Raw genomic sequence first — 11,256 nt, forward strand, 5'->3', positions numbered from 1 at the left:
CCAGCTCCACAAACATCCCAGCCTCGTCTGCCAACCCTGGCACGTTTCCTCCCACCTTGCACACACAATCAATTGCATGCTCTCATTTCGGGTTTGGGGGAGAAAAGGCGCAGTTCATGACAAAGGCTGCCTCGCCTTGGCACGGAGTGCTGGGAGATGTTCACAGGAAAATGGCTTCATGTCGACTCATTGCTTTGACATCCATGTCTTTGCTCCAATGAAGACAACATTTGTGACCGTGCCCCCGTTGTCCAGAAGCAGCTTCCAGGCCCCCCAAACGGAGCAGGCCTCAGGGCTCACTGGCTGGCTGCTCAGGGTCCCGGGAAACCTGCTGGGACCTCTGGAAAAGGCCAGTCGAGGTTTTAGGATTCCTCCACGGGGAGGCCATCTAGGGCAGCTGCTTAGTTCGGGGTTGGTGAGCTTGCCCCTGTGAGCCGGGCACAGCCCGACACTGGCCCGCTTGGTCAGAGGCTGGGTGTCCAGGCTGCCTGTTAGAATCACACAGGAAGGGGGTAAGATTTAGGGTCCCGGGCCCCAGCCTGGTCCTCCTGAGGCTGACACTTCAAGGACCTGGCCTGGGAAACATTACCTGCCACAAGCACCAGGGAGAGGTCCTGGAAAGGTTTGGGCGGGAAGTCTTGGATTCGCATTTGAAAGCCCTGTGATCTAGGGAAGCTGTGCAGCATTGCTCCCCCCAGTCTCCCAGAGCTGAAAACTTGGGGAACACCCTATCTCCCTTTAAGGGGTGGGGCTGGTTGTGCAGGTGCAGTGGGTCCCCTGACCACAGGCCCCCCGACACCCAGAGCAAACCCTCAGTCAATGGTACAGATTCCTATCTGGGAACGGGACTGAGTTCATTCCAAGGGTTGATGAGAACCACAGAGCGGCAAAAGATAACACACTTGACGCCGCAGAAGGTCCTCGGACCTGAGCCACAGCGTCAGCACCCGCTCCGGGCCCTCCACGCAGCTAATCCTTCTTTCCAACTCCAAACTCTGCAGAGCTCTTCTTTTCCTACCTGCCTCCCTCCTTGAGCCCTCAAACCAGTATATCATTCCAAGGTTCCAAGTGGAGGGCCTCCACAGCCTCCTTCAGAATAGACTGAAAAACAGACACACGCACCCCACCAGCAAGGGAGCAAATCCTATGTTGGAAAATTGTCAAAACTGAGTCATTTCGTTGGTGGAAAATGGACACATCTGAGCTTGCAAACGTTTCGCTGGGGGAGGGAAAAGTAGTGCACGATTGCTGTTGGCCAACGGGCTTCTCCAGGCAGAACCAGCTCCCTGCTGCTTGGGGACGTTCCCACAGCCACAAAGGCTGTGGCTCATGTCCTGAGTGTCCAGAACAAAACCTCAGCAGGCAGGGACCCCAGAGGAGGGGTGGGCTAAGGAGGGGCTCTCAGGGTGCATTTCCTTACCATTTAGCACACCTCATCCAGGAGAGTGGAAGCCACTTTCTTAGGTGCAGCTCCCCGTGCGCAGGACTGTTGGTGTTTGTTGTGGCAGTGGGGGCGAGCAGGGGAAAGGAAGGGGCGTACACTGAGCCGGGCATATGGTACAATGTTTTCCCCCTTCCGGTTTATGGCCTGAAAATACCGATGAGTTCTGAATCCAATGGAGCAGACAATAATTTGTGCCAGTTCTGTGGGCGAGGCCCTGCGCCTAAGGCTCCCAAGAGACCAAGGCGCATTCACTCCATGGCGGCCTGGCCTGTTGGTGCCTGCTCTGTGCTCTGTGTCGAGACACAAGCCGGGGCCTCTGTCTCGGGGGCTAAGTTCTCACGTCACTAGGATGGAAATCAAAGTGAACATGGAGAGCAAATCCAAGCACAAAAAGAGAAGGGGGTTAAGCAGGCACAGGCACGTCAGCTGTGAAGCCCTCAGAACATCGAGGAGGCAGCGGCTGGAGGGCTCAGAGAGGCAAGTGTCTGCCCAGCACACGGGGCAGAGGAAACAGCACTCATGCCACAGACAAGCTGCAACCTGGGCAGGGGAGCCATGGATGCCTCTGGAACCAGAGGGCAGCACGGCTGGGCAGCTATGCAAGGGGCCTAGAGAGAGGTGCAGGAAGCTGGGCTGCACACCAGGGAGGCAGACAGCCCAGTGGGAGCCATGGCTACCATGCTGGGCAGAGGTGCTCCCTGGAGGGCGAGGCAGGGAGGGTCACCGTCAGACTGGACTTATACACCACTGCTTCCAGTAGGCCCCTGGGGGGACACTCCGCGCACCACCAGGCTCCATTTAGGAAGGTCCTTCTTCCCTGGGAAGCAGACTAGGCAGCTGTCTGGGGGTAGTGGCTTGGAGCGAGAAGAGTGGGTCAGAGCTCGGCTGGCTGGGAGGCTTCCTGTCCTGTGCCCCTGTGCTGAGCAGAGGGTATGTCATGTGACCAAGGTGTGCTGCCCACCGAGACGGCCCACTGGGGGCAAAACGCGTGCCTGGCACAGGACAGAGACAGGACAGAAATCTGCTGCACAGGACAGAGATTCAACACAGGACAGAGACTCAGCTGAGGCCTGACCCCAGCATCCTGAAGCCCCAGCAACATCTTCTACCACCACCTCTAAAGGTCTCTGGGCCCATCCTCAAGGGCCCCACAGCAGCGCACAAGGTGTTACGGGCTGGCTTCCTGAGCCTTAGAAAAGCTTAGACGTGGCCTTCTCTGCTTGGCCTCACATCACTTTTCTTCCTTGCCTGGCTCCTCACCTCCAAGTGTCTGGCTGAGAACCACGTGGCTCAAGCTGAAAACATAGGTCCTGAGTTCCATACACACCCTTCCCCCTCGCCGCCTGCTGCCCCCTACCCCATTCCAAGCCCATTCCTTATTCTCCCGGAGCAGGTCCTTGATGTTCCTGTCCCCCCATCCTCTACCCCACCCTGAAACGTCTCTTCCACCCTTCCCTGCAGCAGAGAATCACTCTTCTGCTTCACCTGGCCTGCAGAATCAGGTTCCTGACAGCCCACCAACAGGGAACCCTGAAGCAGGGGTGGGTGGGGCTGGGCCGGGCACTCCAGCTCTCTTCAGGGCCAAAGAGCCACCCTACACAGGTCTCCCTGCACCTACAGATGAAAGCCCACTGGTCCCAGGAGATCTTGGTGAAGGACCCTCGGCATCAGCCATGAACACCTTCTGGGGGAGTGTATCAGACAGAGCAGGGAGGGCTCAGATCCTGGGGCTATTCCCCACGTGAATCCCCTTCCAATGTCTGTGCATACCCCAGTGAGGGGATGCTCTCTACCCCTCAGCAACCCTCCCTCTCCTCAAAGAGCTCTTTTAACAAGTTTTCTGGAGAAGGAAATACATTTGCACAGTTCCAAGCTCAAGCGACAGCATGGTGCACACTATAAGGAGGCTCATGGCCACTCTTTTCTGCCTGCCCTGCTTCCCACCTCCCCAGGGATCACTGGAAGAGCTGCTCGGGTCTCCTGCCATTGCTTATTTATGCAACATGATGAGCAAAAAATGACATTTTTCTATGTAACTCTGCTTACCCCAAATAGAACATGAGACAGACGCTCTTCTGCACCTTGCTTTGCTCAGGACTCACCTGAGCGCACCTGGGGCCTTTCCTCATCAGCCCATGGAGGGCGCCCTCCCAGGCCCTCTACCCCTCCTCCTGCAGCTCCCCGCCTGGGCCATTCTCTATCTCTCAGAGCACCTCCTCTCCCCTGTCAGTCCTGGGAGCCACCTGGCCCTCCCCCCCATCCATAGCCACCATAGGACACTGCTCCATCCCCTCACCCTGAGTATGCCTCTGCTCCCTGCTTGGACTCTGCCTGACTCAGGGTCTTTAGGCCCAGCCCCCCACTCCCCCATTCTACCACCCTGGCTTGGGATCATCACTCATGTCTCCCGGGCTAAGCCCAAGCCGAGTGCATGGGTGCACAACAGGGCCTTGCCATAATGATTCCAGGAGCCTGCCCATGATGCAGCCTCTCTGCCATCCATCTGCACCTCTCTGGCCATAGGCTGCCTAGTGGACCCCTTATATACAAGTGTAAAACTCCCAGCTCCAGGCCCAGGATGTTCAACTTGTGTCCCCAGCCCGGTCATGGAGTGATTTCAGATGTCAGAAATCTGCTGCCAATGGGTCTGGGTGTCCCCGTGGCCATTAAATTGCCTCCATGCTCCTACTCTTCTCCCCCACCGTCATCACCAGCCTGTGTCTCCCATCCCTCATGGCCATTTTGGTCCCCCAACTCAACCCTTGAGACTTGCCTGGTCCTAGGCCCCGGGCTGAGGAAGGAGCACCCTGGGGTCTGGTTCCTTGGAGGCCCTCTCCTGGATCCAGTCAATACCCCCAGCTGTGACCCCACTCCATGCCGACCCTCCACCTGCCACTGGTGGGGGTGAGGAGAGGCAGGGCTCTCAACTGCAGGCAACGTGTGCTCCCTGGGCCATGGAGACATACCACATCAATCAAGGCTGCTCAGAGCCCGCCCCTCCACCAAACAGCCCAGAGACTTGCCCCATCTGGCCCAGTCTGGCCCCAGGGACTGTCTGAGCCGAGATGCTTCTGGTCCTAGATAGTCACAGCCTAGGTAAACTGGACACCGCTGCCATCCTTGGGGAGATGGAATCACCACCAAGCAGGTGACCCCAGAAAGGTCACTCTAGAACCAAATAAGCCTGCACAGTAAACTGGTGCTCTCCCCCCAGGACACCAAGCCAGCACACGGCAGGGCCATGGTCCTCGGGTAGCAGGCCAGGGCCTGGAGCGGCAAGGCAGTAGGGCTCCGAACTGGTGCGACCTCATCACAGACACATCAAAGTGCGTGGTTTAACTAAAGCCACCCATTCCCAGCACCCAGATGCACAAACAGAGGCCACTGACACACATACCTGACACTCCGGGAGCTCTCTCCTTCAGACCTGCAACAAGAGATAACACATGCTTAGGATGCAAGTAGCTTCCACTATGGGAGATCCACTGAAGGACATGAGCTGGGGGGACCTGTGAGGTCCCCTGCTACCATGGGATCCCTTCTCCAGCCTCAGCGAACTGTCCCCAGACCCAGACCCCAAGATATCACACTGTTGATCTTTTGACCTGGAATTCCACCCTGAAAGCCACCTCCTCCCAGAAGCTAGAGGATCATTCCCCAAGTCCCTCCAGTGCACATCCCCTTGACTCTAATTGTTTTTGCAGAATCTGAACATCCAGAAGTTGGGGGGCAACCCCAGAGGGGGGCCTGTGGCTCAAGAACTGTGTGCCCTGGGCCCTGTGAGGCAGCACTGGGAGGAGTAAGTGTGCGGGACAGGCTAGTTGGCCTTGCTGCACCCTCTACTTGGTATTTGCAAAATCTCTTCCCACGACTGGCTCGGTTTTCAAGTACCCAGACATCAGTGACACCACTTTACAAAGGACACAAGCCTGAATGTCAAGAAACTGGACACTTAGATCCTATTGTGTGCATCCTTGAACATTCCTTGAGACTGTGAAATACACGGCAGCCATTGACAACGACGCCTTCCCGCTCTGCAATCCAAAGGAAAGGGACTTGGGGATTCAAATGCATGCAGTTAAGGGCATAAAGTCACAGCTGGGCTCCCTGAGTCTGAAGGAGCAAAGGGCTGTGAGCAAGCACATTCAGGAATAATCCCTGGACGTCCCCAGTTGGATGTGATTGCCAGCGAGCTACAGGAGCAGAAACACACTTAACTCAAAAAGTCTTTTTTCTTTCTTTCCTCTTTTTAGTTTTTTTTTGCATCTTGTCTTACTCAGTAATTTTGCAATCTAGCCACACAGCCCCATGAACACTCAAACCCAGGGGACAGCTTCTCCGACTGAAAATCACCCTCGCTGGTCTCAGGAGGGTACCCTAAGCCCTTTCCTACATCTGCTATGGCAATGGCAGATTTTACCGAGGTTGTCTCTGAAGCTAATTGACTGCCTGGCCCAGGAACATTTCTCCAGGATGCCCTAAAACATCTTCGCCACCACCTGTCCGCTGTCTGGAAAGCCCCCGCTGTCCCCAGCCCTCACGGCAGCTACATGACGCATGCCAGCGGCTTAGCCAGTGCAAAACTGGACTTACAGGTGAATGATGATGATGATGAGAGGCACCCCTAACTCAGCCCTTACTAGGGGCCATGCCCAGAGCTGGGCCTTGACACACACTCTGGGTGATTTTCACAGCAATCTACCAGGCCTAGCACGGTCCTCATTGTGCATAATAGGGACCGAGGCTCCCAGAGGCTGTGTCAGCTCAAGACCTCGTGACCAGCCAGCATCGAGGTCTCTCCTCCCACAGCTTGGCAGCCAGAGGCCAAGCCAGACCCCATATGGTCAGGATTGAGGTCACCTGGCTGACGATGGAAGGGGGTCCTGGGTGCTTGCCGGTGCTGCTCAACTTTGGCTCCTGATCCAGGTCCTGGTTACCCAGGTGCAAAATTGTGATGAACCCAAAAGAGAGATTTGGTCATTCAGATTCCAGAACGTATTCCTCATATCCATTTGGTCTTTGTCCACAGTTCTTGGCTCACAGCACCCAAAGCCTGGGGATGTTCTGAGAAAGGAGAGCCATGGGGACATCTATTGTTACCATATTTGGTTGCTTGTCTGCAGCCCCTGAAGTCACTTCAGAGCCATGACGGTGACATGGCTGTTCCACCACACCTGGGTTCCTGTCAGTGAGCTGATGTTTGGAAAGCAGCTAAGGATGGGAGCTTACAGTCTCACCCCCTGAAATTAATCCCCAACAGCCAATGACAAGATCCATCGGGTCTATGGAATGAAGCCTTGGTAAAACACCAGAAAGGATGGGTTCAGGTTGCTTCTGGTTGGCGACCAGGTGGAGGTTCAGAGACAGTGGCGTGCCCACAGGGCATGGGAGCTCAGAGCCCCTCCCCAACCCTGTGCCCTATGCTCCAACATGGCTCTCCCAAGTCCTGTCCTTTGAGGGAAAGGTAGTTCTCTAGTGAGTAAAGCAGGTTCCTGTGCTCTGTGAGCCACTCTCACACACTTAGTGACCTCAAGCAGGGGAGGCACGGGGACCTCTGATTTCTAGCCGCTCAGTCAGAGGCATGGGCTCCCAAGTCAAGTGAAGTGGGGTGGGGGCAGGGCAGGCTTGCAGGCCTGAGCACCAACCTGTGAGGTCTGAGGGTCCCCCCAGTGACAGAGTGTCAGAATTGGGTTGAAGTGTAGGACATGCAGCGGGTGTGTGAGAATGGCCTGGTGGTGTGAAAACTCACCCCCCTGCACGTACATGCTGGAATCGTGTACCAGAATTTCTACTGGGAGGCTGGAGGGGGGCAAGCCCATGCTGGCACACATTCAGTGTAAGTGCGGTTTTATTTAAAAAATTGGGGGACGAAATAGGGGCATGTGGGCAGGTCAGAGTCAGTTAAGCATCTGACACCAGCTCAGGTCATGATCTTGCGGTTCATGGGTTCAAGCCCAGAGCCTGGAGCCTGCTTCGGATTCTGTGTCTCCTTGCCTCTGCCCCTCCCCCGCTCACACTATCTCTCCCTGTCTCTCACAAATGAATAAATATTTAAAGAACTTGGAAAATATATAATATGACAGGGAGAACGATGGGGGGAGACTAGTTGTGAGCTCCCCATTATTGAAGTGGGATATGTGTGTGTGGGGGGGGGCATCTTATGTGGTTTTGCCTACTTTTGTGCATGCTTCAAGTTTCCCATCAGACAAAGTAGAAACAAACAAAACAGGAGAGTAAGTGAATCTGGGCTCCTGCTAAGTGCTGGGTGGTGAGTGGGGCCCACGAGAAATCATGGCTTCTCTGAAGTGGGCTCAGAGGGGCCAGGTCAACTGCCACCTCTCACACCCGTGTCACAGAGATGGATTCAAAGCAGGTCTATTGTCACGACCTTGGCACCCTTCTCTGGGTACGAGTCCCATCAGAGAATCTGATCCAAGCCACAGACCTCACGCCAGGAAAACACACACACTCCCCTACAGCTCCAGTCGTTGGGCCCCTGTGTGCTGGCCACCGTGGCACCAGCCCCAGACGGTGGCATTTGAAATAGCCAGCTCTAAAGTTCACAGCTCTGGTGTGCCCCAGCCCCGTGTCCTCTGCGGGTCTGTGCTAGCCTGAGGAGAAAGCTGGCCAGCCTGTGCTTCCAGGGCAAGAGGAGACGTGACCTGGGAGGTGACAGCAAACACAGCCTGTTTCCAGCATTTACAAGCACATGGCTAGAGAAGACAGGTCCAGGTCTGTATGCCCCCCAGGGGCTGGGAGGTGGGGGAAACCACCAGATGTCAGTGAGAGGGTATAAGGCTGCAGTGTAGGCAGGATGAGGAAGTCTGGAAATCGAACATCCAGCATGGTAACCACTGTCAATAAGGCTGTATGGTGTACTGGAAATTTGCTAAGAACCGATTGCAGGTGCTTGCAACATAAAAAACAAAGACAGTTATGTGAGGAGATGAGTGTGCTCATGAGGCTGCCTACGGTAATTGTACTATGTTAACGTAGCACACAACACGTCATACACCTTCACTTCTGTGATGGCAGAAATGACCCCCTGCTAAGTCCAGGTTTAGGCCTAACCTTTGAAAGGGCTGGCAACTTCTGCTTTCTTGCTCTTGGAAACTGGCCACCATGTGGAGAGGAAGCCCGCATGGTCCCTCGGAGAGGACAAAGGATGAAGGCTCTTCTGGCCATCAGCCGTGGTGAGCAAAGCCTCAGCTGATGTCACACGCATAGCACAAAGCAGCCCTCCCATGAGCCCTGCCTAAAGGCGAAACCCTGCATAGATAAATGAGGATTCCTGTCCAATCACTCAGCTTGGGCAGGGGTTGGGAAAACCCAAACACTGCCTTACCTCTTGCCCTGTGAATGTCCCAGCCCCTGAAACCCCCTCACCCTTGCCATGGACCAAATGTCTATGTCTCCCAAATTCGTATGCCGAAGCCCCAGCGCTCCTCCCCCAGTGTGGCTATACTTGGAGATGGGCCTGTGGGCAGGAGCTCAAAGTTCAATAGGGTCCTCAGGGGGGCCCAGAGCTCGCTCTTTCCACCACACAATGGCTCCATGGGGAGACAGCCCATTGCAAGCCTGGAGCAGAGGCCTCAGCAGAAACCAACCTTGCCACACTTCCATCAGGGCTTCCAGCCTCCAGAAGTGTGAGGAAGTCCATGTCTCTTGTGCATGCCACCCAGCCTTCTGAGTATCGGAGCCCTACTCCATGTTGGAGTCACCCAACATAATCATTGTGCGATCATGACACACTCGACCCTCCTCTGTGCTCCTGTTTTCTCATCCTCACAAAAACATCCATGGAAGGCGGCACCTGGGTGGCTCAGTCGGATAAGCTTCTGACTCTTGATTTCAGCCCAGGTCATGATCTCACAGTTGTGTGACTGAGCCCCACATCAGGCTCTGCGCTGACAGGGTGGAGCCTCCTCAGGATTCTCTCTCTCTGTCTCTTCCACCCTCCCCTCTCAAAATATAAAAAATATATAAACATTTTAAAAACCATAGATGGCTACACAGTGCCTTCTGGGGCACGTGCACATACCACAAACTGCAATGGAAAAAAGGGGGTGGGGAGAATACACGGACCATGCGCCGTGAATGACTGCAGGTGTGCTACAAATTATCAAAGACCTGAAACCTCAATACTTAGGATTTTTCAAAAGGCTTCTTGACTTGTAACTGGAGAAAGGAGGCTCATTTAGTAAATGGTGCTGGGACAACTGGTATCCATATGGTAAAATGAATTCCATCCCCACCTCACACCACATCCCCAAACCAATTCCAGACATGTGAAAAATCTACATTTCAAAGAGCAAAGTTAAAGAGCAGTTTTTTCGGGGTGGGAATAGCTTTCCAAACTTGGGGTTGGGAACAATTTCTTTTACAGGGTATTAAAAGCTCAGTAAGCATAAAAAAATTGAAAGGTTTCACTGCAGTAAAATACAAATGTCTTTTCTCCAAATGACTGGGGAAAAGACAAACCACAAAAAGCAGAAGACCTCTAGAAGATGCACAACAAGCAAAGGATCAGTATCCAGAAGACATCAAGAAGTCCTACAAATCCACAGGAAGAGGAGACGCAATGAGCAAACAGACCACAGCAGGTGTGTCGTAGAGGAGGAACCAGGGTGCACAGGCGACCACGGGCAAGGCTGCCCAATGGCAATAGGATGCCAGGAAGCTCGAGGTGAGGTCCCAGGGAGAGATTTCATATCCATCAGACTCGCAGTGAGGAAGACAGCTAACAGCACCGACGGTCTGAGAGGATGCAGATCAGCCGGCACACGGAGGTGATGGGTGTGAAACCTGCTCTGGCCACACGGAAATTCACTTTGGCATTTTCTTGTAAGGGTGCCCACTCCCATGCCTTAGAATAATGCCAATCCATTCCCAGGTGGCACAGCAGGCATGCTGTTCATAGCAGCACTGTGAGCAAGAAGAGGGGAAGAAGATGACCCATATACTCACTGACAGGGCAATGCAAACCCAAACTGTACAACAGTCCCACAATTTCTTTTTCACTGTGGTGAGAGCAGACCCCTGCTATACAGCAAGATAGCTCAAGCTTAGAGGACAATGTTGAGTACAAAAATGCATGTTTTAGAGATCTACAAAGAGAAAACAATGTTTTAAAGCTTGAGAACAAAGAAAAAGCAATCTTATGTTTAGACTTACTCAGTAAGCCTGTGAGCAAGAGAATGGCAAACCAACACAAAACTGCAGAGAGGGGTGACCTCCAGGGAAGGAGAAGATGCAAGGGACCAGCAATGTTCTAGTTCTGGAGTTGATCTGTGGGCTCACAATGTTCATTGTTCCACCATCCTTCACAATGTATGAGACACATTAAACACTAAAACGGAATATAGGCAAAGGAGAAGACCAAGAAGAGGAACAGTGTGTGGGTCCAGACAGATCCAATACGATTGCCTGGTCACATTCATACTTTACTCTTTTCACTTTGTGTCATGGCAGCTGCCAAAAGGTCTGTGGAGAGGCCAAACCCGGAAGTGTAAGGACTGAAAATGGGATGAGGGCGTTCTTCTCTCTGGGCCTCAGTTTCTCGAAATACAAAATAAGAGGCTGTACCAGGAACGACTAATGGCCGGTATGCATAACTCAGGTCCCCCTTTCCTCACCCGCTGCACATGCTACTGATGGATTGCAGCACTATTGTACATGGGACAAGGACACGCAGCATTGAACTCCTTCTCAGCTGGGCCCTGCAGGCTGCCAGGGATGGTCACTCTGAGAGGGCACACCGAATGACACCTCCGTGCTGGTCTGGACGGTCCATCTAGTTGTGGCCTGGCAGT

This window comes from Suricata suricatta, chromosome 12, assembly GCF_006229205.1.
Source record: "Suricata suricatta isolate VVHF042 chromosome 12, meerkat_22Aug2017_6uvM2_HiC, whole genome shotgun sequence".
NCBI lineage: Eukaryota > Metazoa > Chordata > Mammalia > Carnivora > Herpestidae > Suricata > Suricata suricatta.